The following is a 26,841-nucleotide window of genomic DNA, read 5'->3' on the forward strand; positions in this document are numbered from 1 at the left end:
GGGGTCAAGGGAGTGGGTAATGACTTGGGAGTAGCTCCCAGACAAGACTGGCAGGGGTCAGTTTACATAAACCCACTCCTTTGGTCCATCTCTGGAATAGCTCTGGTGAAAGGTTTTCCCACCACTTAGGTTTTCTAAGTGGACTGACAAACAACTGATACCAGTTGTCAATCCCAGGGATGTTTCCAAGAGAACCCTGTATAAAATCCTGGGAGTATATATCATCTATCCACCCATTCGTCTGTCCATCTATCCATCTATTCATCATCCATCCATCTACCCATCTGTCCATCCATCTATCAATCCATTCATCCATCCACCCACCCATCCGTCCGTCCTCCATCTGTCCGTCCATCCATCTGTCCACCCATCTGTCTGTCCATCCATCTGTCCATCTGTCTGTCCGTCCGTCCGTCTAGCCAGCCATCCAGTTATCCTTTACCCATCTATCCAGCAACTATTATTGGTAGCACACACGATACTATACTAGATACTTAAGACACTAAAATAGAAATAGGACTGCCAATTCCATTAAGGAGATCTCAGTCCAATGAGGACAGCTAAAAACAACATACATGTTCAGGACAGCGTTCACAAAAACATCTGCTATTACCTTACCCAAGCCTTCGGAGTGCTTAGAAGTTAAAGGTGTTTATCTGAAACTCACTATTGTCAAAAAGTATCTTCTTCCTTTATTTGCTTTCTAGCATGACACCCAGACCCCCTTCCTGAATGTACTCTCCATAGAGGCAGGTGAATGTCTAGCTCACTCCGTCTTTATGTGGTCCGTTTCCAGTGAGAAACCTGAGCTCCTAGCAGTCACAGAGCATCTGGGGAGTGCATCTCAGTATGGCTATGGTGTATGCCATGGAGGCTGCCAGCTTCCTGCCCTGTCCACTGGAGAAGTCCATCTTTCATTTCAGAAGCAGTGTCTCCTGAACATCGTGGAGCACATCTGCCTGGCCATTGTACCCCAAGGCTGCAGGCCTTTCTTCTAGACCCTGCTTCTTTAAACCTAGTTCTTTTACTAACTGTGTCCTTATGGTGGTTTCTGGTTCCTTTGTTTTCTGTGTCCACTAAAGACTAGCCTTGTGGGTTGAGGTTGTACTGCCTTCTTTTTGAGCCTGCAGGGTGACCAGGGCTGATTCCTTAAAATAGTGTCACAGTCCCCTCGATTGACAGTAGTGCCACTAAGAAGGACCATTTCACCTGGGAACAGAGACATCTGTCAGTCTCAGAGTGGCTACCCACAGCAGCCTTTCCTCTCTAGAGGCATGGCAGACTTCTGTAGTGGGTGGAACTGGCACTCTATGCCACAAGGCTGGAGATAGGTGTGGCTTAATGATAGAGGGCTTGCCTAGCTTGTGCAAAGCTCTGGGTTCCAACCCCAGCTAAGCAAAAATACTAGTGCTTGTTAGTAAAGTTGGGCCTTGCCTCTGTGCTAAAGTATTGGCCTACTGTGTGCAAAGCCTTGGATGTTTAGCCTTGCAAATTATATGTTCTTGTTTATTATTTTGTGCTGTAGACATCCTAGAGTCAGTCCCAGGTTTGCAAGTTTCAGATGAAAACACACAGCCTTTGATGTGGTCCATCATTCCTCCACTGAAGCCGGAGGAATTCACTCCTGGCTTTGCTTCTTAGAGGTCACTCTGGCTGTTGAGGTGACACGTGCTGGCCCTCAGGCAGAATTTGTCTCAGACCTTCTGTGCTTAACCAGTCTTCTATATCTCATTCCTCACAGCCTTGACAGTGTTAGCCCAACCCTCAAGTCTTTTGAGTAAGTTGCACATCTCCTATTGTACACTCCTTGAGATGGTGGGTGTTGGGTTCTAGCTTTTGCAGTAAAGACAGAGAACATAAGACTAGATACCATTACTCTTTCCGCCTCTCCGTGGCATTGATTGCCAACCACAGCCCCGGATACCTGTTGTGGATTTACTACTTTGCATGTTCCCTGTTTCCGTTCAACATAGGCACGCGAGGAGGCCTGATTTATGGAGCTATGCGGTTGAGAGTGGGAGCCCGGAATCAAAGGGCTGTTCCAGCTGCAGTAAATTTAAGCATCACTGGTATTTCTTTACACATCTGGAGGGGTTCCTGAGGAGTGTATTGCTACAGGAGCTCATAAATTAGAAATAATAAGAGTATTTCCTTTACACCTGGAGCTTCAAAATTACCACCCGTTACATTCCGTGATGGTCCTTTCACAAAAGAGGCACAGGGGTGAAAGCTTAAATATGGTCTCCGGCCATAGCTCTAAATACAAATCACCATTCACTCCAGGTCTTTCCACCTCTGCTTAAAAAAAAACACTACAAGATAAGGAAAGTCATTACATGAAGCATAGACTGGGACTTTAATCTGTTTTTTTTTCTCCATCTCTCTCCCTCCTTCCTCTTTTATGATGCTTTGTCCTTCTCTATTTTTGCTTGGAAGTTTTACATAAAATTTAAATCCAGGTCTAAAAGCATCAGAAACAAAGCCCCGTGACTGTCCTTTTCATTCTTGTTCGTTATGTTATAAGCGATGATGAATTCCACCATGTTTGCAGATGATACGGCCCTGGTGAGCTGGTGGTAGCATTCTGACTGGCTCCTTGGATGCCTTAACATCTGACCTTGGAGAACTCCTGTTTTCTCCCCTTCCTAAGGGATTCTCTGTCTCCTGGGCCAACTGTGCCGTGTTCTCCCCTTGAGCTCAAAACTGAGGTGGTCTGCAGGACACAGACATGACTTCAGTTTTACTTTTTTTATCTTGTCCTCTCAGAACTGTGTTGACATTTTTGGGAAAATGCATAAAGGGGAGGCTATGCTTTGGATTTTCAACAAGCCTTTTTAGTGTGTTATAGCAGAAGCAATCAGACTAGATTTTACCACCATGCCACCAGCAGGCATTGACTGGAGGGACACAATGGTGTGCAATAAGATTTGTGCCTGGAGGTGGATGGAGAATAAGTCATAAAAGTCAAAACCTGGGAGCCTTGCAAATGTTCTCCAACAGATAAGTAAACAAGCAAAAAATGTGAGATGTTTTATACAACAGGATACCCTTCAGATACTCAGACTGTTGCTACCTGTGGTGATTTGCATGGATCTCAGAATAATTATGTGACTGAAAAAAGCCAGGCTCCCTCCTAACACCAGAAGGCTCCTTATTATGTGATTTTTATCTGTTATAGAATTGTAAACAACATAAACTAATTTAGTGACACAAAGTGCTCCCGGGTGTGGTGGCCACTTCTCTAGTCTCAGTGCTGAGGAACAGCTATAGGTGGGTCCACGCCAAAACAGTGAATGCCAAGTTCGGTGACAGATCCTGTCTCAAGAAACAAAGTGAAGAGTCAGAGAGGGAGTGATGCTGGCATCAATCTCTGGCCTTCCCATGTACCATGGGCAAATATACACATGTGTAGACATGCATACACACACACACACACACACACACACACACACACACTCTGAAAAAGTATTTAAGAAGGTAGGAAAATTGTCTTAGAGTGAATAAAAGTTTGGAACAGTCGTTTCCTTAGGAAGGAAAGTGTAAATATGAAGAATCCCAGTGAAGGCATGGAATTGACTCAATTACACTTCCCCAAGCAATTAAGAGGAAAACTTCCAAATTTGGAATCATATTCTTCCTGGAAATAAAAAAAAAACCCATCAAATTTGAATAGCCTGGGAGAAATGAGTAGAGGAAATTACATAAGAAAGGAGAAACAGCTAAGGTAAAATAAAATAAGTGTGTGTGTGTGTGTGTGTGTGTGTGTGTATCTGTGTGTCTGTATCTGTGTGTGTGTGTGTGTGTGTATGTGTGTGCCTTTGCATATGCACATGCACATGTGCACACATTTTTATCTAGACAGGGGCCATGCATGCACTTGTCAGCTAGCCCTATGTATGTGGATACATGTAGAGTCAGTGGATGACCTCAGATATTATTTCTCATGAGCCTTCTACCTTTTGTTTGAGACAAGGCTGCTCGTTGGCCTAGAACTTTGCCAAGTAGTCTAGCTAGCTGACCAGCATACTATTACAAGCACATATTGCCTTGTCTATCTTTATCACTGGGTTCTGGGGATCCTTGGGCAAGTATTTTACTGACTGAGCATCTCCCCAATCTCTAATCATTTTTTGGGGTGATTGCCCTGATCTCTCAACTGAGGAGATAAACTAAAGATGGAGTCACTAGAATTTCATTCGACCATTACGACAGGCAAGTTTTGTTGGACATTATCATGAAGAAAATTGAAAACAAAGTAAAGAAGAAAAGTATCATTTTACTTTGGGCAAAATAAGATTTTGAACCTAGAAGACGGTGGTGGCTTGAATGAGAGTGGCGCTATAGGCTCATATGTTTGAACACTTGGTTGATGGTTGATGGGAGGGATTAGGAGGTGTGGCCTTATTGGAGGAGGTGCGTCACTGTAGAGCTTGAGGTTTCAAAAGTCCACGTTATTCTCAATTAGCTCTCTCTGTATCTCGGTTGTGGATAAGATTACAGCTCTCAGCTACTGCTACTGCTCCAATGCCATGGCTGCTTGCCTGTCTGCTGCCTTGTTCCCTACCAGCATGGTTGTAGACTCACCCTCTGAAACTGTAAGCCCCAAAGAAACTCTTTTTTTTTTCGGAGCTGGGGACCGAACCCAGGGTCTTGCGCTTGCTAGGCAAGCGCTCAACACTGAGCTAAATCCCCAACCCCCCTAAAGAAACTCCTTATTCAATAAGTTGCCTTGGTCATGGAGTTTTGTCATGGCAATTGAAAAGCAACTAAGGCAAAGATCTTAAGTATTATCAAAAAGATTATCTTGAAACATAAATTATAGTGGGCTGTGTGTGGCTATGCATATGCCTGTCATGCCCAAGGCATGCCCAAGGCATTGATGTTCAATCACCAAGACTGAAAAATAGCTAAAATAACAAAGGAAGTAAAAAAAAAAACCATCAAGGAGTGTGAATTGAAAAAGTAAAATCTCATGCTGAAGATTCTACAAGAGATGTGACTGATTAGAGCTTTGTGATGGTCAAGAGTTAGGATGCTATGGATGGAGAGCCTCATTATCTTATGCTATCTTTAGCCTTCTTAATGGTCGTTTATTCTCTACGCCTGTATCTGACATCCTGTTGGAGTTAACATGCTAAAGAAGAAAAGAGGCAACAGCGATAATAAAGTCATAGAATATGTTAACCGTGTGAACCATTAGCTTCCACTCCCACCAACCCAGCATCTGAGAACAGCATCTGAGATCTATGCCAGACGCATCCCTGCTCTGCTGCTAACTGCTGACCTGAGATCCCCAACGAAGTATTTGGAAAACACCTTGATTTATGACTCATCGTTCTGTAACTTTAAGAACTTCATAAAACCATCTCCGTGTGGTTTGGGCTGTGTTCTTGGGCCATGGGTCGTTGTAAATGGTCCAGCAAGTGACTCTCCCATTCTCTTTGAGATGAGAGCTACACTAGGTACAGGAGCAGGAGAACAGGCAGTTAAACTAAGTCAGTCTGGGTGACAGGATCTAGAGGGAGCTGAGCAGCTCATTTGACAGTTGGATAGATTATTCAGTAAATCTTGGGTTTAATCTCTTAAGCCCAGAAGAAGCTTCACTGGGGAAAAACAAAAAGTAAGCAGTTTTCCACACCTTAAGATGTAGCAGCAACGGTGAATATAAATGTGTGACTCCAGTTGAATTTACAGACAGCAGGCTGATAGGCTGCTATTAGATAAAGAGGGGGCATTTGGGAGCAAGTCCCCAGTCGAGTCCATGGATGGTCACAGTAGGACGTGGTGTCTTAGGAAGAGTGATTTCCCAGCCAAGTGCACAAGGACTCCGGTCCAGTTTGCTGGCCATCCTTGTTTGGTCCTGACACCTTTTATTGCATTTAGAAAATGGCTACATTATCCCGGGCATTCTTCTCAAGCCCACAAATCCCTTGAGGTAAATGCTTGAAGCTGACCAACAGCAGATGAGGATTGAGAAACGCCTTGGACTTGTCATACTCATCCTGATTCCTCTCAGGAGGCAGGCCAGTGGGTCGGTTGGCCGAGAGTAAACTCTGACACCCCAGGATTCAGCAAGGAATGTCAGTATATGTCCGGCAGCTCCCGCAGCACCTGGATTGTTTCGTGCCCCGGAGGAGATGGGACTAGACGGTGACAGTAAAAATCAATGTGCTCATCCCCCAAAGACAGATGACAGCCCGACATTGCTTGATGGCTTCCTGTACAACCCCCAAGTGCTACTCTGGGACTGCAAACTCAAGCCATCTGCGTGGCCAGAGCCCAGAGAACGAGATAGTAACTCCCACTGCATGCCAGAGGACCAAGGGACTGAAAGACGATCCTGGCCGGTGTAAATCACCAGGAAGTAGTGCCACCTTCATGGTGGGAAGTGAAGAGACAGGAAGCCTGGAGCCCTCTCAGCACAGAAACAGGAGGTCTGTGTTGGAAAACAGTCTAGTTGAAAGAAAAAGAAAACACTCTTTTCCCAGATGTCTGTACCTCCGCCACAGCTAAATAAGCCTCTTTGTCTGCGGCTGACATCTTGTTTGATAGGATCCTGTCGTTTTCTGGTGCTCCATGACCATCGGGGCATCCTTCTCCTTTCTTGCCCGTCCCGTGTCATCTACGAGCTCCCTGGGCACAAAGGTTCCTGGGCACAAAGGTTCCTGGGCACAAAGGTTCCAGTCCACGCAGCTAACGAGTGTGTGACTCCAGAGAGGAACGGGCGTGGGACATTCCTGTGTTTTTATGTCGAGATTGATAATCAAAGCAAACCATGCCAGCAGAAGGTGAGCAGCACATTAAACAGAGAGGAAAGGATAATAAAACATCGCCCGCTGTTTAACAATCGCTGGGTGGAAACGTTCCCGGAACTGTGCAGCTGCTGCACTTGATGGCTCATAAAGCCCCAGTAACGTCCGTCAAGGGCCTTTTTTCTTGGTGAGGGACCATTTTTTTCCATGCAGTTATGATAGCATCTGGTTCCTGTCCCTAGAAGTACAGGGAATCCACAGGCTCGGGCAGTGGCTGCCACCAAGGGAAAGGGATGGACGGCATCTGGCTCCTTTGATGGGTTTGGGGGTCGCTTCTGACCGGAAGGGCATTATCATAAAAATGCAGATTTGGATTCAGTGGGAAGCCACTGTCACCTGCTGTGTGCCCGGAAGTCACTGGGTGGTTTAGCTCATGGCATCCCCTCAACTGTGAGGTTGTCATCCTCAGCACCACAGCAAAAGCTGTGCTCTGGAGAACAGTCCCAGGCTGAAGGACACTGCTCGGCCTTGCTGTTGACAAGTGGCAGGCTGAGTGCCAAGCCTGGTGGCCTTTCTTCTGTGTCATCTTGCTACGAAGATGGAGGATACATGTGATATGGCAAAAAAAAAAATTGCATTTGCTTAGCCTACCTGGGTATCCATGTGTAGATGTGCTGAAAAGAGGATATTTTTCCTGAGTTCTAGACATCACTGATGGGAGTCCTTAGCATGTGCTGGTTTTCACTGGGTTCCCCAGACAGGCATCCCAGAAGTAAGGATGCCTGTGGAGGAAGAATGTGGTCCCCAGGGAGTGAGTGAGAACATGAAGCAAAAAATGGAGGAGGAGGAGGAGGAGGAGGGGGAGGGGGAGGGGGAGGAGGAGGAGGCCAAAGACTGAGACAGTTCCAGCCAAATCTGGTAGTGGGTGGCCTCTGCTCCAGTTTGACTCTACTTGGGAAGCCTCAGGGGCATACAGAGTTGTCCTGACCTGGGGCCAGACATGGGGTACTCCCTGCCTCCTCCTGGATGTTAAGCTCTGTGACTGCTGGGCTGAAGGAAGGAAGGAGGAAGAGGAGGAGAAGAGGGAGAAGGAGGAGGAGGAGGAAGAGAGGGAGGAGGAGGAGGAGAGGGAGGGAGGGGGAGGAGGGGAGGAGGGGGAGGTCATAAATCCAGCTCTTAGGCAGAGCAGTCTCCTGCAGCCCAGGGCAGGCTTTGCAAAAGAGGTATAGGGAGCAAAAGCATGTCGGAAAGGGGAATGCAGGGTCCAGGCTGGGCAAGGGCGCCATTACCTACCTCTCTGCCTGTCCTTGGCAGGAGAGCAGGCCAGCAATACACCTGCAGTGTAGTTGAACATATCCCCTTCTAGCTTACCATGGACAAGAATCAGACTGGCTATTTTATTTGGTTTTGACAATAGCTGGGGGGTAGCCCCAATCTACTTGTCTAACTGCTGGCCCGGCTACTTCCTCCAAATACTTGCTGGTTCTCCTGCTGGTTGCTCAGGGTCCATCTCCTCTCATGGTGGCTTCCTCCTCCCTCCTTTCCTTTCTTCTCTCCTTCCTCTGTAACCCCAACCAGGTAACTCAAAACTCCCTCTAATCCCTCCGTAATTGGTTGCGCCATTTTAATTTTAACCAATGGTTTTAAATTGTGGAACAAAGTTTGCACGACAAAAGCTGGTAAAAGTGAGACTTATTCCTAGGCAACCAGATCTTCAGGTACAGAATTTCGCATTACAATACATAGCAACGGACCAACGCTCGACGCAGGTTTTCACCCAACCCGTGTCTATTCTTGGAATCCAGGAAATCAGCAGAGTTCAGGTGTCTCAGCTTCAAGCCGAGTCAATATGCAGTAGTTCATGGGGTTATTTCATGTCATAGGGTATAACAGTGTAAGGCTGACTTCTACTTCTTGAGAATCAAAGGAAATTAACTCTAGGCAAACTTCCAGGTTTTGTTACGAAGTGGAAAACCAAAAAAAGGTGAGAATGAAAGCCGAGGTCTTGTCCAGGACAGGGTCTTCCAATCCAAACTCACGCTGTGTGGTGAAGTGCTACAGATTCCCGAATTCACACACACACACACACACACACACACACACACACACACACACACACACACACGCCCCTTTCTTCAAAGCCAATAGCAGCATGCAGCAGAATTCTTCTAGAGCATGTGAATCCATAGAAACATCTTAAGGGAAAGCATCTTTCCTGTTTACAAAACACACCCCTGTGTGATTTGCAGCCGAAGATGGCCTGTCCTTGGCTTAGTACATATTGTCTATCAACATGCAGGGCCCTAGAAACCAAAGCATGTGATACGGTTTCAATGTTGTAGCTTAGCAGAGGCAAGAACATATTTGTTTTCTTGAGCTGGTGGATAGAGTGTGGGGTATCTTCCAGCATCCTCAGCATGGACAGTACAATGGAAGAAGACTTCATAACAAATTAAAAGGGTATAAAATATTAAGATGTTCTTTAATAACAACGGAATTGCATCTTCTTAAGTGTTCCGGTCCCGTAGAGTTTGGTACTGAAGTCCTGACAGATTTAAAGCTATGATAGCGGGAATTGCTCCGTAATAACAGCAATAGACGTGGGAAGAACACAGTCGCAGAGCTGTCACGGGCCTGTGACCCTGACACTGGGTCACACTTAGGCAGACTCTTCATTTTTTATTTGGGGATTTTTCCATAGCAGCAAGTAAAGTGGATCACACGCCCAGTCCGCTCTCAGAAATTCCTTCAGGAGGCCGTTGTCTTTCATGTATTCTCTGCTGCCTCTAATGTTTCTGCCATGGAGCTTGGACCCTTGTGCTGCAGACAGGAGCATGAGATACCCCTGTTCTCAGGAAACCGTGCTTAGAACAGCTAACGTACAACTCGGTCCTGCAATGACAGTGTTAGTCTATTTACTACGGCAGCGCTCGGGTGACCTGATTATCCCCTAAGAGTCCTGAGGATTCTCCAATACATTAGAGGGACTTGGGGAGCACATACGGATCCTAACAGGTGACTCCCAGCCTGAGGCCCCCACCTCTGCTGTCACTATATTACCTTCCCAGAACCCCACCCTTCCAGTCTTAAAGCTCCCCAACTTACAACCGTAGAACACTGCAGTCTCCGTAGGCTTCCTCCCTCACTTCTTGCAATATTCCTTGTGATAGAGAGACAAGCTCCTTTGAGCAGGGCAGCCCTTATTTCTACTGCTCAGACCTCATCACCCTGCCTTGCACAGACACAGCCCTTTGGGTACTCACTGGATTTGCTTGTTTCTCAGGAGTTTTATGGCGCTACTCAAGAGACGTAAACGGAAGGGAGCAGAGGGTCTTGAGAGGGATGGCTGATGGTCAAAGGACTAGAGGAGGCTTTGGGGTTTCAGTAGTGTAAATGTCATAAAAAAAATCTCACCACTCTTAGTTTGGCTTGGAATTTAATAGCTATTGTCTCGGAGTCACAACCTAAAATTAGAGTTTTATATTAAATAGAGTTATGTTGACTTTCAATACTATTCCGCTAAATAATTATTTTAATATATATTAGTGATACCAGTAGAGCCCAGATGTGTGGTTTGGCCTTTAGCTAGACTTGGAAACTTGTGATGTTTTGTTTTGGCTTTGTTTTCTTGTAGGCCAGGCTGACTATCCACAGCACAGAAAGACTATTTTAAAAAACCTCAATTCCCTACCTTTAACTTCCGGTCCTCCTGCCAACAGATCCCAAATATTGGGGTTGCGCCAACACGTTTGGCTAACCTCGTGATGCTTAAAGCCTCTAGCATCCAGTAGCCATTCCACCCTTGGAGCAGGACAGAGTAACCAGGGCATTCCTGGGGCAAAGAACATGCCAGGCCCCAAAACAAGAGTCTACTGAGCAAATCCTAACCACAGAGCTGGTTCTGCATTGCTGCATTGGGCCAAAGCAGCAGCATGTGGTTTTGAAGCAGAACAAGCCCAGCAGCAGACACTCTGCACTGCTACCAGAAAGGGGCGAGCATCTGCAGGTGCCATCAGCCATCAGGGGTGGGATGAGTTCTACATCGCTGCAGCCTGATGCCATCCGGAAGTGATTTACACAGGTTGAGGGCAGTGGAGTGGAAAAAAAAAAGAAAAACCCAGACATTTCTAAAAAAACAAGGAGAACTGTTTACAAGGCCAGAGACTAGCTGGGCACACCTCAGAAGGAAACGCATTTCCCCAATAATTTTGTTGCACGGGGTCTGTGGATGACTTCCCTTTGAACCGCTTCTGTTTACGGAGCCTCGGCAACGCCTTTCACTGCCAGGAGACCTTTCTCCCTTTAGACCTAGTTCTCATGAGTAGGTCTGGATGCTCCAAGGCCCCAGATGAATCACCTCCTCTCTGGCTGACATACATTTCCATCTTGTGCTGTCCACCAGAAGAATCACTGGGGATGGGGACATGGATGGGCTCAGTGCTGGGTAGTCCAAAGCCCTTTCCATTGGACATAGGGAGGCAGAAATTATAACTTTCCCATCTCTGGCTGGATTATCGAATTTCGTAGTGAAGATGCTGTTAAAATCTCTGGTTGATGAGATAAAATAGCCTTGATATCTATCTGCTAGAGAGAAACATACATTTCCAGTGACAATTTGCACCGAGAAAATTCACCTACTATAAGATACATCAAGAGTTCATGTGTTATCTTATGCACTTACTGTCAGCACTTGCGGCTAATGTATGGGGTTACCGTACATGGAATCCATTTTTATTCTCATACATAGAAAAGATGTCTGGCTACAGTGGTTGTGTTGTTACTGAAGAGAGAGGAAAATGTATCAGGATGGTCTAGTGGGTATGTGTTTTTCCTTGAGAGATACCAACAGTACAGTACAAAATACAACTGGCGTGTGTGTGGCTAGAGGGTGACAGACTTCTCTCTTTCTGCTGGACCATTCTCGGCCATCAGTTGCTTCCCGAAGTTGGTGTTTTGGGTGGTCATTTTCTCTCGTTTTCTTAATGGTTCCATCTATAGGTTGCTTTCCCTAGCTAGTTTTGGGGGCAGTCGCGTGGCTCCTTCCAGATCGCTGGCTTTCCAAGGCTGAGGGAGTGTGCTTGCCTCCACACTAGGTGTCTGAATTAGGGCTTCACTCTTGCTTTGAATATTCCGAAGGGCAGAATTCATTATTAAAACTGTTCCCATAAAACTTAGCACAGTGGGACCTGGGGCGCTGAGATATCCCGCTGCTGCCACTGTTTGGTTTTGGTGTCTGTGGCTGAGTTGATTTAATCTTCTCGCTGGGAAAACAAGGAGATCTGAGATCTTATCCCTGCAGCTGGGTGTGCTCTGGGCTAATACGGACATGGCTCGGAGAGACTTGGCACTACAACTCATCTTCCTGAGTGATGTGGAGAACAAGTATCATAAAATAATAAAACCCAGAGCCATGTTATCTGGGATGTTCATTTTGATTGGAACTTTAAGACAAAGCATGGACGCCTAAAACTACTTTTTTCCAGTTTTTCTCTTTACTACCTTACTGGTTTTTGCTTTTTCTCTGTTGTTCCTTTGCTATGCTTTCTTTTGGTTTAGGCTTTTCACGTCTATAACATTTAGAAGCCGAGATTGGATACAGCCTTTAAGTTGCCATAAATATTTAGGTTATGGATTTTTTTATTATTGACCATATTGATTGTAGTTTATAGATTCTGATACATGGTGTTTCATTAACATTTTCACTTAATATCAACCATATTTTAAAAATTAAAAAAAAATACATTTCTGAGGGAAGAGGGCCCCTGTCTCCTAGTGCTAGGGCCTCACTCATATAGGGCATGTTTACCTGCACTGAGTTACAGATTCAGCCAAGAAGAGCCCACACCAGTCACACGCACAATTGCACACACACAGAAATAAATACATGCATCGTGTACTCACACATAATTAGTGAATATAATGAATTGACACAATTATTATCTGATCACAATGCAATTAAACTAGAAATAATTTAAAGTAAAATAACAAAAAATGACATCCCAAGCTTGAGACAGGGCCTCTTGATGGTTCTATCTCTGGGTTTGCTAGGCTCTCTGGCTTGTGAGCTTCCAGGACTTCTTGTCTCTGCCCCCCACCTCTCCCTGGGAACACAGGGATCTCAGATACACGTCCATGCCTACCCTTTGCATGGGTTCTGAGGCAGATCAAAGCCCTCACACATATGTAGTGAGTGCTTTCACTCCTGAAACAACCTCCCTGGCCCCATGTTTATGTTTATTATTATTATTATTATTGTTGTTGTTGTTGTTGTTGTTGTTAATTCACATAAATAGCATGTAGTGTGTGACTTAATGAGTGGTAAGATAGTATGAACTTCAGTACAGAACATGCATGATGCTCTGGCATCTGGTTGCAAAGCATGATGAGGATGTAGACGTCTTTATTTTAAAAGACCATGTTCATCATGATCAGCGTCATAAAATAAACTTTATGGCACTGAGAATTTAAGTGTACAGCTCAGTGTCATTAGCTCCATTCACAGTGTAGAATAGCCGTCATGGCTATCCGCTCCCAAAACCTTCATTCCTGCGAATGAATACTTTGCAATCAACGAGCAACATGTCTTCCCTCTGCTACTGACCTCTGTGGGTTTATCTTCCGCCTCTAGGATTTGCCTATTCTGGACTTGTCATGTAAGCACAGTATTTGTCCCTTTCATGTCTGGCTTCCTTGGCTGCGCTGACACGATGTTCTTAAGGTTTGCCAATGCAGGCGTGTGCGCTAGAGTTCAATCCCTCTTCATGCCTAAAGAACGTTCCCATGTGTGCACATGCCACACCTTGCTTATCTGCTTCTGGACCTTTGGGTTAATTTCTCCTCTGGCACCATTGCTGAAGAAAGTGTGGTGGACATTAGCAGGTGAAGCCTCTCTTTGGGTCTCTGTGTCAACTTTTTATTTGCATCTGCACCTCTGGGTGGAATGGTTGAGCCCCGTGGCAGGCAACAGCACACAGCATTTTAAGGAACGGCATTGTGCGCCGCTGTTTTCCATGGCAACCACACAATTTGGCGTTTCTCCCAGCAATGCATGAGAAGTCCTGGCTGTTTGTTTTTGTTTTTCCAGCCTCACTATCTGTTTTTCTTTTAAATTACAATAATCCTAGTGGCTGTGAGATTGTATAGCATGTTTTTTTTTAATTTATATTTCCCCAATAGTTAATGATGTTGGTCAGCCCTTCATATATGTATTGAATACTAGATTATCTCCTTTGGAAAAAATGTCAGTTCCGATTCCTGCTGTGTTTTCTAAGCTGTCTTTTGCTGTTGAGTTTAGGGTCTCTGTAGAAACTCTGAACATCAAGCCTGATTTGCAGATACCTGGACTGTTGTTTAGGTTGCCTTTTATTTCTCTTCTAATAATCCTTTGGAGACACAAAAGCTTTTACTTTTGATGAAGTTCAATGATCTACTTTTAGGAAAAAGATTTATTTATTTATATATGTGAGTACACAGTCACTGTCCTCAGACACACCAGAAGAGGGCATCGGATCCCATTACAGATGGTTGTGAGCCACCATGTGGTTGCTGGGATTCGAACTCAGGACCTCTGGAAGAGCGGCCAGTGCTCCTAACCACTGAGCCATCTCTCCAACCTTGATCTACTTTTTTTAGTTGTTGCTGCTCATACCTGGATTGTCCTACCTAAGAATCCATGCCAAGCCCTACATCACAACGATTCGATCTATATTTTTTTCTGAGAGTTTTAGTTTAGTTGTTTATCCTTCTGAGTGAATTTTTTGTGCATGGCGTGAGGGATTCCGCTGCCTTCTTTTGCATATACAGAGCCAGCACACCAGAAAATCTGCCACTGATCTTGATATACTCGGGTCTCATGCAGCCATACTAGAAAATGAGATAAAAGGAAAAATCAGTAATGGCGATTATATGTTCAGATGCAATTTCATGCTAGATATCGCATGGGCTGGCGTGTTTACTGAGTTTTCTCTACCTCTTTGAGTTGCATGTGTAAGACAGACACTTGGCCCTTCCACCCTAGCCCCAGCCCTGGGGCAAAGGCTCTGGTCAGCGTTTTCTCTATTTATCTTCCCAGCTTCTACAGTTTTTCTTTTTCTTTCACTCTAACTCTTTTGAAGGAGCTACTATATATCCCATTTAAAATGTAAGTGTTACAATTTTGCAAGATCTTTTATCTTGTTTAATGTTTGGGGGCTCGATCTTACTTCGCTATGAGGATCATGGACTATAGGTTAAAAACCCAAGCTCCTGTCCACTCTCCAGTTTACATTTGATGACTATGAAGCTCTTCAACTTTGGTGACCGTCAAAAATTATTATGGTCACAAAGTTAAAAACACATTACTACACTTCTTAGTTCTGACTCAGTCACAGCCTCTGTGTCCTTCAGTGTAGGAGAGTGGTAACATTTTCAAAGTGTACGAATATCCTCAACCTGTTCAAGCAGGGATAGGCCACAGACCCAGTCAAGAGCTCACACGGTCAGGTCTGGGGAAGCTTCTGGGAGAGAGATGCTACCCGCTAGGATTTGGGGTAACCTTTGGCTGAACACATCTCATGTAGATTTGAAAGATGTAAATTGGAAGAAGTTCAGTTGGCTGAAGGAGGAGGATTCAACTTATTTCCATAACTTGAGAGGTTTCTAATAAGATTCTGGGCTCCTTTTTGCTCCCTAAGTTCTATGAGCGAAGGCGGCATTTCATTACTTTATAAAGTATAGTCTCTTTACAATTTGTTCCTGTAATTCTTGCTATAATTCCATACCCTGATCCCCTAAATCCAACATTCACTGAGGATGCTTGAAACCTCAACAGAGTACATTATTTTCTGTACACACATAATAATTTAATTTATAAGTTAAGCATGGTGAAAGCATACTAATAATTGATAATTATATACATGTATATATATAATTATTACAGTATACTATAATAAAAGTTTCATGAATGTGATCTCTTTCTCAAAGTATCTTGCTAAACAGTACTCACCCTTCTTGTGTGAAAATAACCCAATACCCATACGATGATAGAAGGAGATCAAAGCTGCAGGGAATCATATGGAAAAGGGATATGTGGGACAGACAGACCAGGGAGGATGTTGGGAAATGACATGAGACTTTATCATGCTTTTCAGAACAGGATGAAATTAAAAACTTACACATGGTGTACTTCTGGAATTTTCTGTTTCCTACTCAAGAGCTGCAGTCGGTCATGGGGTGCTGACACTGGATTAGAGGGACTACGGTGTGAACCAGGCTGTGTGCATTCAAGTGCTTGGGCAGTACCCGAGGCTACTGTCTTAGTTTTCCTCTCGCCCATTCTCGTGTCTGTTTGAGCAGTGAGGGGAGTGAAGCTGAAGAATGGTGGAAATCAAATCCGCCTGGGGTTGGCCTTAACTGCCCCTTCCTGCTTCTCACTGCGCATCGACTTCCATGAATGGAGAAGAGAAAAGCACATGTTGGCCCAGAAGGTCTCCTTCCTTTGTCTCCCTCTGAGGTGCTCAAAGGCATCAATAATAGTGTGGGAAAACCCTGGCTGAACAGAACCTCGCAGTTCCCCTTGATAACTTCCGCTGGGAGCCTTCACACAATGCGTTCGAAAGCCCTCTGTCAGCCAACTGCTGCTTCAGGGAAACATGGAGGGAACCTCTGAGGAGTCCTCAGTGGGAAAGCCCTACCCTGCCCCAGAAACTGCCCTAGTTCTCAGTCAGCAGGCTCCTCAGCCTGCAGGAGAAAGTACCCCTCAGGTTTTGATTTCCTTTTACCTCTCCCTTCTGTCCTTAGGACTGTGGAAACTCTCAGCGGGGCTTGGCTTTCTAACAAGCATCAATGCCCAGGTTATTCACCTTCCCTTGGTAAAGAGACGGTCTCTGCATTATGAGTCACTTAACTATGACTTCCGTTTGAGTTAAAGAAAGCATAGATGCTGGCTGCTGTGTGCTTGTTTCTGATGTTTTGAGCCAAGGCTGGCCTCCCACTCATGTGACCCAGGCTGGCCTTAGGTTTTTGTTTTGTTTTTTTTTTAATACTTATGCTTCCACTTCCCAAGAGCTGGCATTGCAGGTGCAGCTCTTATCAATAGCCTGCTGCCACGGAGCCCTTGGTCCCCCTTCTGCTCACCCCTAGGCTGGCTCCAGATCACAGTTACACTATTATTCTACCTCTCAATAGTGCCTGTGGGTTGAGTTAGTTGAGTAGAATTATTCCTGAGCCATGGAGATAAGAAGACCATAGGACATCAGCATTTAGGAGCAAATGCTTGAAGTGTGGTACCCAGAGGAGATTTCTCTCTGTACTGAGAGGAGCCCAGACGGGACACAGCGGGAGATGGAGAGGACCGGATATTGTTTACAAAACGGTGTGTTCTGCATATGAATTTAGTAGACCCCAAGCATGAAGCTCAGATGGAGATTGCCCAGAATACTGTGGTTAGGCAGATCTATCCCAACAGGACCACGGGGCTGCAAGCATTGGTGTATGTAGCTCACAGTGGCCCACCTGGGGTGACAGCCACCCTGTGCTGGTGTGACCTTCACTTCCCTATAAGGGACTTGAGCACCTTCAGATTAGGAGTATCCAGGGAGTTCCAGGAACCCATGGCGTGACAGTTTCTCTGCCCAAGCAGAATATTCTCCGCTAATTTTTTTCTTGAATGCTTGCCCATGTCATTTTCTGTGAACTGAGAAACAAATCCATATGAGCCTGCTGGTTATTCCATTACACGATAACATCTTATCTAATGAATACCCTGTTGTATATTTAAGTGATGTGCTATGATAAATGCTCTTTCTCTGAATATCCCTGTGCGTATGTGTTTGCTGTCTTCACCTGTAAGTGTAGCAGGAAAATCTTTGGGGTTGCTGACCTCGTTAGGCTGTTTGGTGCAGAAGGCCAGACTCTGCCCAGGTGCTGAGGACCCAATCCCCTGGATTTGTACCAAGACTGAATGTGACCTTTGCCTTTTGATAGCTTAGAATTGTGTGAAAATTTCCCCAGGATTCCTTTGGTTAGTAGTTTCTGCTAAAGTTTTTTTGTTTCTTTTCTTTCGTTCTCCCCATCTTGGAGTATCTGGGGTTTTCCTAGTTTTGAAAGAACTCCAATATTATGCTATTTTTAAAGTATAAACTGAGTTACCCAAAATATTTTAATTTTTGATGAAGACACTGGCCAGGCTCCTTTTATAATGTAACCCCATTATCATTTCCCAGCCCTGGCAGGGGGCTGTGCATACTCAAGGGACTACATAAATGCTTTTTTAAGAGAGTAATCCATTATCTAAATATGCCGTTGATGTACAGGGTTGGTTAGAAAAGTAACTCGGGAATGCTTTTCTTGACCCTTAGGAGTTATACTAAGGAAATCTTTATAATGAATTGATCTATGGAGGAAACATCTATGGAAGATAAACATCATGTCACATCTGCAGTCTTAGCCTGGCAGCTCATCTCCGAGGGCAGATGTTCTCAACCAAAGCAAAAGTACACACCGAGTGTGCTAGACACTCCCACAACCCAGGAGGCTGAGGCAGGGGGATCAGGGGTCTGAGGCTGGGGCTGCAGACTGAGACTCCACCTCAAAATAGACAGAGAAACAAACAACAACAAAACAATAATGCATCTCAGATATTTTTTTAAGTCAAGCAGTATTTTATACATACAAATTATGACTAGAAGAAGTGTCATAATGTCTTCACTGGCCATTTCATTAAGGAAATAGAACAGCAGTATGGTTGAGGCCTCTGCAGACCTTCACTCAGCTTTCTCCTCTCCTCCTCCAGAAGTGCATGGTTTAAACAGGTGGCATACATGTTTCTCTAAGCAATGTGAAACGTCCGGACACAGTTTTACAAATGTTACCATCAGTGTTTCTATTGCAACATTACTTAATCAGCATTAAGCTTCTGGGATTGAAGCATCTTAATAATGTGGGGGTCGATCTCTTCTATGGAAATAGCACAACTTATTTATCCACTCTGTTCATCACCATCCTAATAGTTTGTGTTTGCGCACACTGCTGTGAGCGCCGTCATTGCCTCCCCTGTGCGCGTGTGCACCTCCCCTTGTGCGCATGTGCACACAAAGCTTTTAAAGTAGTGATGAGATTGTTCCAACACAGGGATGCGTGCCTTCTCCTTTTCTAGAAGCTGCCAAATTGCTTTTCGTGGTTTAAGGTACTATAGAAATACTTGCACTTTCCCTGAGGAAGTTTTGAAAAAATTATGCATTATTATTTTTGAGTGCCGGAGGGCCAGAATCGCTCCAAGGGTAAACACTTGTTCCTGCTTGCATCTCTTCTGCTTTGGGAAACATGAAAACACCAAGGATCTTGCCCAGGCTTAATAGCACAGACCTAGTCACCTGTCCTCAAACCCATCTCTCAGCAGCAGTCCAAGCTCCAGGCGGTAGCAAGAGACAGGCTCTACTCTGTTTAAAATGATATGAAGACAGCAGCCAAAGACTCTGAAGTGGGGGGACGAGCCTTAGGTGGGTGCTGCTGTATGAAAGAACGAGCAGATGATGGCTGGATTTACCCAGCATTCGCTAATGAGTCTGACCAAAGTCTGTTCCAGGTTCCATAGGCTCCACGTTCAGTTCTGGCCTTTTCTAAGTGTTTTTCTGTAGAGGTCCCTTGTTCATATCTTCACAGACTTTTAAAGTTTTTTTCAGCCTAGGACAGGCGACTTGCCGCCGAATGGCCAAATAAATTTTTCAGAAGCTGTAATGGATGCAACTTGTACACGCGAATTTTAATTGCAGCACTTTAATCCCCGTTCTAAGTGCCAAACTTTCAGGATTAATTTGTTGCATGTGTTGGTAACACGGGTACTCCGTCTTTCCAGCAGATTCATTGCCCGAGGGCCCTCATTTCCTAATGAGTAATTGTTGCAATTTTCAGAGAAAACGCTACTGGTACAATCATGTTTGAGCATTCATCAAATATGACGTGAGCCCAGTTAGGAAAAATGTTAACGTCCTTAGCCCACAAATAAAAGCCAAGCATTCATCTCCAGTGTGGTAATTTCCCTAGGCTGGTCACTTTTGTAATCATTTGGAACAATGGTGAACCGTGGGTAGCCGCACAGGTTTGTAGGTGCCTTTTACCTCTGATGGTCTGTAGCCTTGTTCCTATCGTCTCTTGTCACTCAAGCCCATTTGGAAGTAGGCAGGGGTGGAAGGGGAAGCCACTTCAGCAGGAACGCGTCTCTGTGTGCACACATCACAGACGGCCCTGACGTGCTAATTACAGCTTTAGTCAGAGCATTTCCTCTTTTGTGCATTTTGTTTGCAAACACCCAATTATTTCCATCTTGTGGTCTGGAGAGAGAAAAAAAATTGTAAATCCAAGGGAGTTGCTCAGTAGTTTCTTTAAGTCCTGCCGCCTACCTGTCTCCTCTGTTGTGGTTTTTCTTTCCAGCAGGTTGGATTTTGAACTCTGCTTGCTTCCCCATTTAGCGTTCTTTTAGATTCATTTGTTATTATTTTATGTGTGTGTGGGGGGAGGGTGTGTTTTATCTGCATGCATATATGCATCCCGTGTGCATGCAGTGCCCACAGAGGCCCGCTGAGGGCACTAAATCTCCAGGAACTTGCATTACAGTTGTGACCGGCCATGTGGGTGCTGAGACCCAATCTTGGTCCCTCTGCAAGAGCGTCTAGTGCTTTGAACTGCAGAGCCATCTCTCCAGCCCCTAGTTGTCTTTTAAATCCTCCTTGTCTGTGGACCAGCGTCTGGGATTCCATAGCTATATCAAGTTCAGTCTTAATCTATTGTGGGATACAGAAATAGCACCTTGTGCCTGTCTAGACCGTGCTGAACTGATGCCCCATGCACTTGTGGCATGTTTCTGTACAAGGCACTGCTGCTTCCTCTGGGACCACTTAGACTCTGCAGCAGTGTGGGACATGGTCAATCTTGGGATTGATGAGTCAATGAAGGAAGGAATGGGAACATTGTGGTTACCTGAGCTGGAAGAAGAACTGAGTTCTTAAGTCAAAACCAAGCTATGTTCTGGGGCAGCAGAAATAAAAAAAAAAAAAAGTTTGAAGAGTGGAATAAAAATCAGCCTGTCCTTTTGGTGAAACCCCATTTGCCTGTTTTTGCTTTTGTTTCCTGTGATTGTAGGGTCATGTATATTAGTTGCTTTGATAGCCCAGATGGACCTGGAGCCCCAGTACTTGGAATGCTGAGGAACGATTTCTGTGAGTTCAAGGTCAACCTGGTTTACAGAGTGAGTTCGAGGCCAGTCAGGCTACAGAGCAAGATTCTGTCCTAAACAAAATAGGACAATAACACCTCCCCCAACAAAAAACCCAAACAGAAAAGACGAAAGCTAACAACAAACAAATAAAACAAGATATTTAAAATCGTTGCCTACACCGGAGTCTTCGAGAGCTGCCCATGTGTTTCTTCTGTGAGTTTCTGAGTTTGGGGGTTTTGTTTGTTCGTTTTTGATTTTTCTTTTTACCCCCTGGTTCTGGGGATCGGACCTAGAGACTCACACGGGCTCAACCCTGAGCTCTGTCACAGCTCGCCAGCTCCGACACTTAGGTTTTGGGGTGGGTTGTTTTTGCACAGCGAGCTCCATCTCCTTGCAGTGCTTCACATATGGAGGTCCAGCTTTCCCACTGCCAGTTTTGGAACAGGCTGTCCCTTCTCCGCTGTTGTGTGTTTTGGCACCTCTGTTAAGAATCGGTTGGCTGTAGACGCTAGGTACCTGTCAGCGGGTGAATGGAGAAAGAACGTGTGGCTGTCTATGTACAATGCAGTGCCATCCAACCATAAAGAATAATACAGTCCTGTCACTCTTGGCAAACAGGTGGAGCTGGAGGACACCGTGTTAAGTAAAGCGGGACAAACAAAATGACAAGCACCCCTATCCTCCCAGAGCAACTGGTGTTGACCTGAATGACGAGCAGTGGGGTGATCAAAAGGAGCTCTGATTTCTTCAGTGCATGTGGTGTTTATGAAATTAAGTACCACACTAGACTCCCATTATGTGTGCACTTCACACATTTTAATCAAAAGGGACATAAATTCATAAATCCGTGACAGGATGAGAGACGGGAGAATGATGGTGCAGTCTGGTGATCCGGTGCAAGGCTGTTCCTGTTTTTATCGTGACACAAAAAGGACCACACAAAGCTCGGGCGTGTGGAGTACAAAGTCTGTGACTGAGGTCTCTTCCTCTTTCCCTAATTTTTTTCACCCACTTGTAGTCATGGAAGAATAAGGAAATCCAGAAAGGCCCTAGGTTGTCTCAAGAACAACCTAGCCCCACTTTTGGAAATGGAATCTCATTCTAGGCCATTTCCTCCTTCAGTTGACTGTGCCCAATCCGGGACACAGTGCTGGAGATCATGTGATCTATTGTTACTTTAGGTATTTGTGTGTGTGTGTGTGTGTGTGTGTGTGTGTGTGTGTGTATGAACTATGTGTTTGTGTATGTGCCTATGAATGTATATTTTATATATATATACATATATATGTGTGTGTGTATATATGATGTGTGTATATGTGTACGAACTATGTATTTGTGTATATGTCCATGAATGTGTGTTTATATATATATATGTGTGTGTGTGTGTGTGTGTGTGTGTGTGTGTGTGTGTGTGTGTGGTGTGAGTGTATGTATGTGTATGAACTATGTGTTTGTGCATGCGCCCATGAATGTGTGTGTATATATATATGTATATGTATATATGCATACATAGATATATATGTGTGTGTGTATGTGTATGAACTATGTGTTTGTGTATATGTCCATGAATGTGTGTTTATATATGTGTGTGTATATGATGTGTGTGTGTGTGTCCCTGAACTACAATTCTAAACAGAGTTGAACTACTTATGGGTGATGCAGCTAACATTCTAAACTGACTTTTGATTCTCCCTTCTCACAGGTTTTCTGAATCTCATAACCAGTCAGGGCAGCTTCTAGTTGGTCACTAAGCGTACAGGGGTCCAGTGGTAGTAGTGGTCAGTCATAATCCTCTGGGACAAGCCACCAAGGAGCAAGGAAATTCATACATAACATTTGATCCCATTACATTGCTTCAGCTCTGACTAGGACTGATTCACGGCCTCCCCGCTGCCTGGTGGAACCCAGGAGCTCCGCGTTGCCCCTCTTGGTTGCTATGTGTGCTCTCCCATGCTAGGCTATGGAGGTGGTGAAGGAGCAGCCCGTCCAGCCAAGGTGAGTGCAAGTGAAAGAGCAAATGCTGATGCTCCATTAGTCTCTCTACTGCTTCGGGAGGTTGAGTTTAGGTCTCTCTGAGAGATATCCTGAGTAGAATCGTGCTGTACAGAGCGACCACCCTAGCCAAGCAGCCTTGATCTTCATGAGGTCAGCCATACCTGTTGGCAGAAGAGCACCAGGATCAGGCTTAGTAACTATTGCTGCTCCTTCACAGAAGAGGGGGCAGGGGCATTATTGGACACTCATCTGAGAGTCTCCCTGCCCTGGCCATCCCTATTTATTTCTTCTGAGCACATGGGGTCCAGGGAGGGGCTAATATATAGACTCAGGGAACTTAACTGAGGGGAACACCATCTACATGACAATGGAGACACCATCATCCCAGCTGGTGAAGACTTCCTGGTGTGGCTGCTTTGGGGCTCCCCTCACATGCTATTAAGTAAGCCTCATTGGATTTCTCAGGGTGAACAGTAGTTGCACTGGGCTGTAGTTGTCATATGAGGAAGGGCAGGGCATTGTTTATATTTCTCTAGGGGAGAAATTCTCTTGACAAGATAGTAAAGGATTTTCTAGCACTCCAAACGCCTATTCCTGAGCTCATCATGGAGAATGGGAGAGGTATTATGATGCTATAGGATGGCTGTGAAACGCATAGATGTCAGATGACTGTAAAACATACAGATAGAGGACAGCTCTGAAACATATAGAAAGAATGCTTTGCAAAACTGCCTGTCATGTTTTCTTTTCTAAAGGATTTAAACATTTCCTTTTCTTGTATGTGTATGAGTGTTTTGCTTACATGAATACATACAACCTGTATGTATTCATACATGTTATAGTCATACATACAGCATATATGTATTCATACATGCTATATTCATACATACAGCATATATGCAGTGCCTACAGAAGCAAGATGAGGGCATCAGATTCCCTGGAACTGGAGTTCCAGATGGTTCTGAGTTGCCACATGAATGCTGAGAAGTGAACCCAGCTGGGTCCTCTGAAGGAACGGTAAGTGCTCTTAACTGCTGAGCTGACTCTCTAGTCCTGTCTACAGCATTTTAATATCAAGTTTGTGGTTACTTCCTAAAATACTGAGACCGGCAAATTTCGTACAACTGAAAATTTCAAACTAGAACTAGGCCACTGACTCTGAAGTGGCAGGAAGTGACAGTCTTGGTCACTTACTTCTATCTTCACAGGGTAAACACAGCATTAGTGGTAAATACCAGCCCTGATTGGGTAGCTTTGTAGTATCAGTGCCCTTGATCATAACCGCTGAAGACACCATCTTGTTTTGCACTTACCATAAACAGCCACTCGAGAAAGCAGACACACAGAGACACAGAGAGTTGCCAAGGCATAGCCTAGACCTTACAGTTTTCCAGAGACCTAGTGCTCTCTGGAAAAACCACTAGACTTGGGGCTTTGAACTTGAAGTGTTTTGATGTAAGAAGACTTTGTGCTATACAGTCTTCTATGAAAAGATCAATGGGAATGAATGAATGAATGAATGAATGATGCTTACAAGAAGTCCCAGGAAGATTCAGAGAGATGTTGCCTGCCTGGTGATTTATGCTTAGATTGGAGACGAGGTGTAGCATAAGACATGTCGGTTCACAAGAAGTGAACTGAATGGGTGGATGGAAGCTTCTACCTAAGCTTCCCTAGTAGGACACTGTAGGAAGAAAGCCTACCCCCCCCCCAATGCTCTAGAAGGCAAAGTAGCCAATGTGTTTGTACTCCAGCCTGAGAAAATAAGAATGATGCCAGTTGTCACTGACTTGGGCTCAACCCATTACACATGCTGTCTCACTGTCCTCACGTCGGCCCTAGTAGATATCATTCCTATTTTGTAGGGGAGAAAACTGAGGAAAGCTAGGCAACTTGCTATGTCTCAGGACTCAGAAGCAGAAGTGAGGTCAGAATTGATGTAGTGGCAAAGCAGTTATCAAGCCCAAGGTCCCCACAGTATCTGGTGTCTCCAGGGTATCAATGTTATGGTGGGTTTCTTCAATGTTTCTTGATTGGAAAGGCTAAGTAGGAATGCCTTGGGGCATGATAGATGTGAAGCTAGGGACATGAAAGGGCTTGTGGACTTCAGGGGACATGAAGGCAGTAGTTAGGGGCTTCTTGAGGTAAATTTGTTCCAGTCTCTGGTGCAGTATATGACCATGCTCTTGGTGTGTGCAACATATGTCCATGCTCTTGGTGTGTGCAGCATATGTCCATGCTCTTGGTGCAGCTATTGCTAGCTTAACTCTAGGGCCACCTCAGCTTATGCCAATTCTGAGTTAAGGTGTGAAAGGAAGTGGCAGGTTGCGAGATTGATCTGTGACCTGTCAGTGAGTCTGACTCAATTTCAGGGAACTAGTAGTGGAGGAACATGAGATTTTATTGTGTATTAACACCCCAGAGACAAACCCATGTCTCCTGTTCTCTAGTTGGGAATATTGTGTTGCAAGCTTCATTGTCTAAGATATTCCATGAATGGTTCTTTCACAATCTATTGTAGAAATACATTTTATTATTGCTGTGCTACAGAGATTGAAAACAATGAAGTCTGCTCTCCTCTCTCTTAGGAAAATGTAGGCGTTACTTATATTTAATCATGCCATCCCTACCCTTCCTAGTCTTTCCCTAACCCTCCCTGTTCTTTTATGTATCAGTCAGCTTTCTGTTGCTGTAACAAAAATCCCTGATATAAAAAGGAGGAAAGGCAACCTTCTTGCTCCCACAATGAGAACCACTGTATTCTACTATGTCTTCACAGCTTGACAGATGGCATTTTAAACTGTGAGTAAAATGGACCACTCTTCCCCCAGATTTGTTTGTGTCTGAGAAAACTAACACATTGACCCTTGGTCTCAATAATTTTTTTACATAACTTTTATTTGGGTGTCTGAGTTTTACTTTTATCTGTCTTAGTATCTTATTACTGTGAAGAGACAGACACCATGACCAAAGCCACTCTTATAAAAGCATCTAATTGGAGGCTTGCTTACAGTGTTAGAGGTTAGTCCATTGTCGCCATGATGGGGAACATGGCAGCACACAGGCAGACACGGTGCTGGAGAAGTCGCTGAAGGTCCTGATCCTGATACACAGGCAGAGAGAGGAGGAGCGGGAGACTGAGACTGGAGTGGGCTTGCTAAACCTCGAAGTCCACCTCCAGTGACACACTTCCTTCGGCAAGGCTGCACCTACGCCAATACAGCTGCAATTCTTTTTTTTTTTTTTTTTTTTTTGGTTCTTTTTTTCGGAGCTGGGGACCGAACCCAGGGCCTTGCGCTTCCTAGGCAAGCGCTCTACCACTGAGCTAAATCCCCAACCCCCAGCTGCAATTCTTAACCCTCAAACAGTGCCACTTTCTGATAACTAAGCATTTAAATATATGGGCATATGAGGTTCATTGCTTTTCAAACCATCACAATCTACGCAAACATGAACTCCATGAAAGAGGGATCTTGTTAACTCTGGTTCTTGCTCTACACCTATACTTCGACTTTGACATGTACACAAGATAGAATCCCTTGGTACCTCTTCCTCAAACCTGTGCATTTATGCTGTAGTCTCCTCTCAAGTTAACCCCAAACCTTAGCTCTTTAAAAGCTGCTGTGTCACCACTAAGACTGTGTCACCACTAAGACAAGGTTAAGAGTGTGAAATGCATTTTGCACAGAGGATTTACAGAAAACAAACTTAATTGACACCACCGGCTAGTGCTGGAGGATTCCCAGAATAAGGAACTGGAGCTGATGGCAAGTTCCCAAGCCACAGCCTAGATCTTCCAACTCCCCAGAGATCTGGTGCCCTGCATGTCACCTGCACGGGATGCTTCCTGGATGCTGTCATTCCCAACATTAGTAGGCACAGGAGAAGTTTTGAAGGCTACCT

General features: G+C 44.8%; 1 protein-coding gene across 1 annotated transcript in view; it reads left to right on the plus strand.

Annotated features, from left to right (window-relative positions):
* Nucleotides 1–26,841, plus strand: part of Kif26b (kinesin family member 26B) — a 399,395-nt gene that overhangs the window by 199,440 nt on the left and 173,114 nt on the right. The gene's annotated exons all lie outside the window — the stretch shown is intronic.

The sequence above is a fragment of the Rattus norvegicus genome, chromosome 13 (assembly GCF_021556685.1).
Source record: "Rattus norvegicus strain SHRSP/BbbUtx chromosome 13, alternate assembly SHRSP_T2T, whole genome shotgun sequence".
In the NCBI taxonomy this organism is placed as follows: Eukaryota; Metazoa; Chordata; class Mammalia; order Rodentia; family Muridae; genus Rattus; species Rattus norvegicus.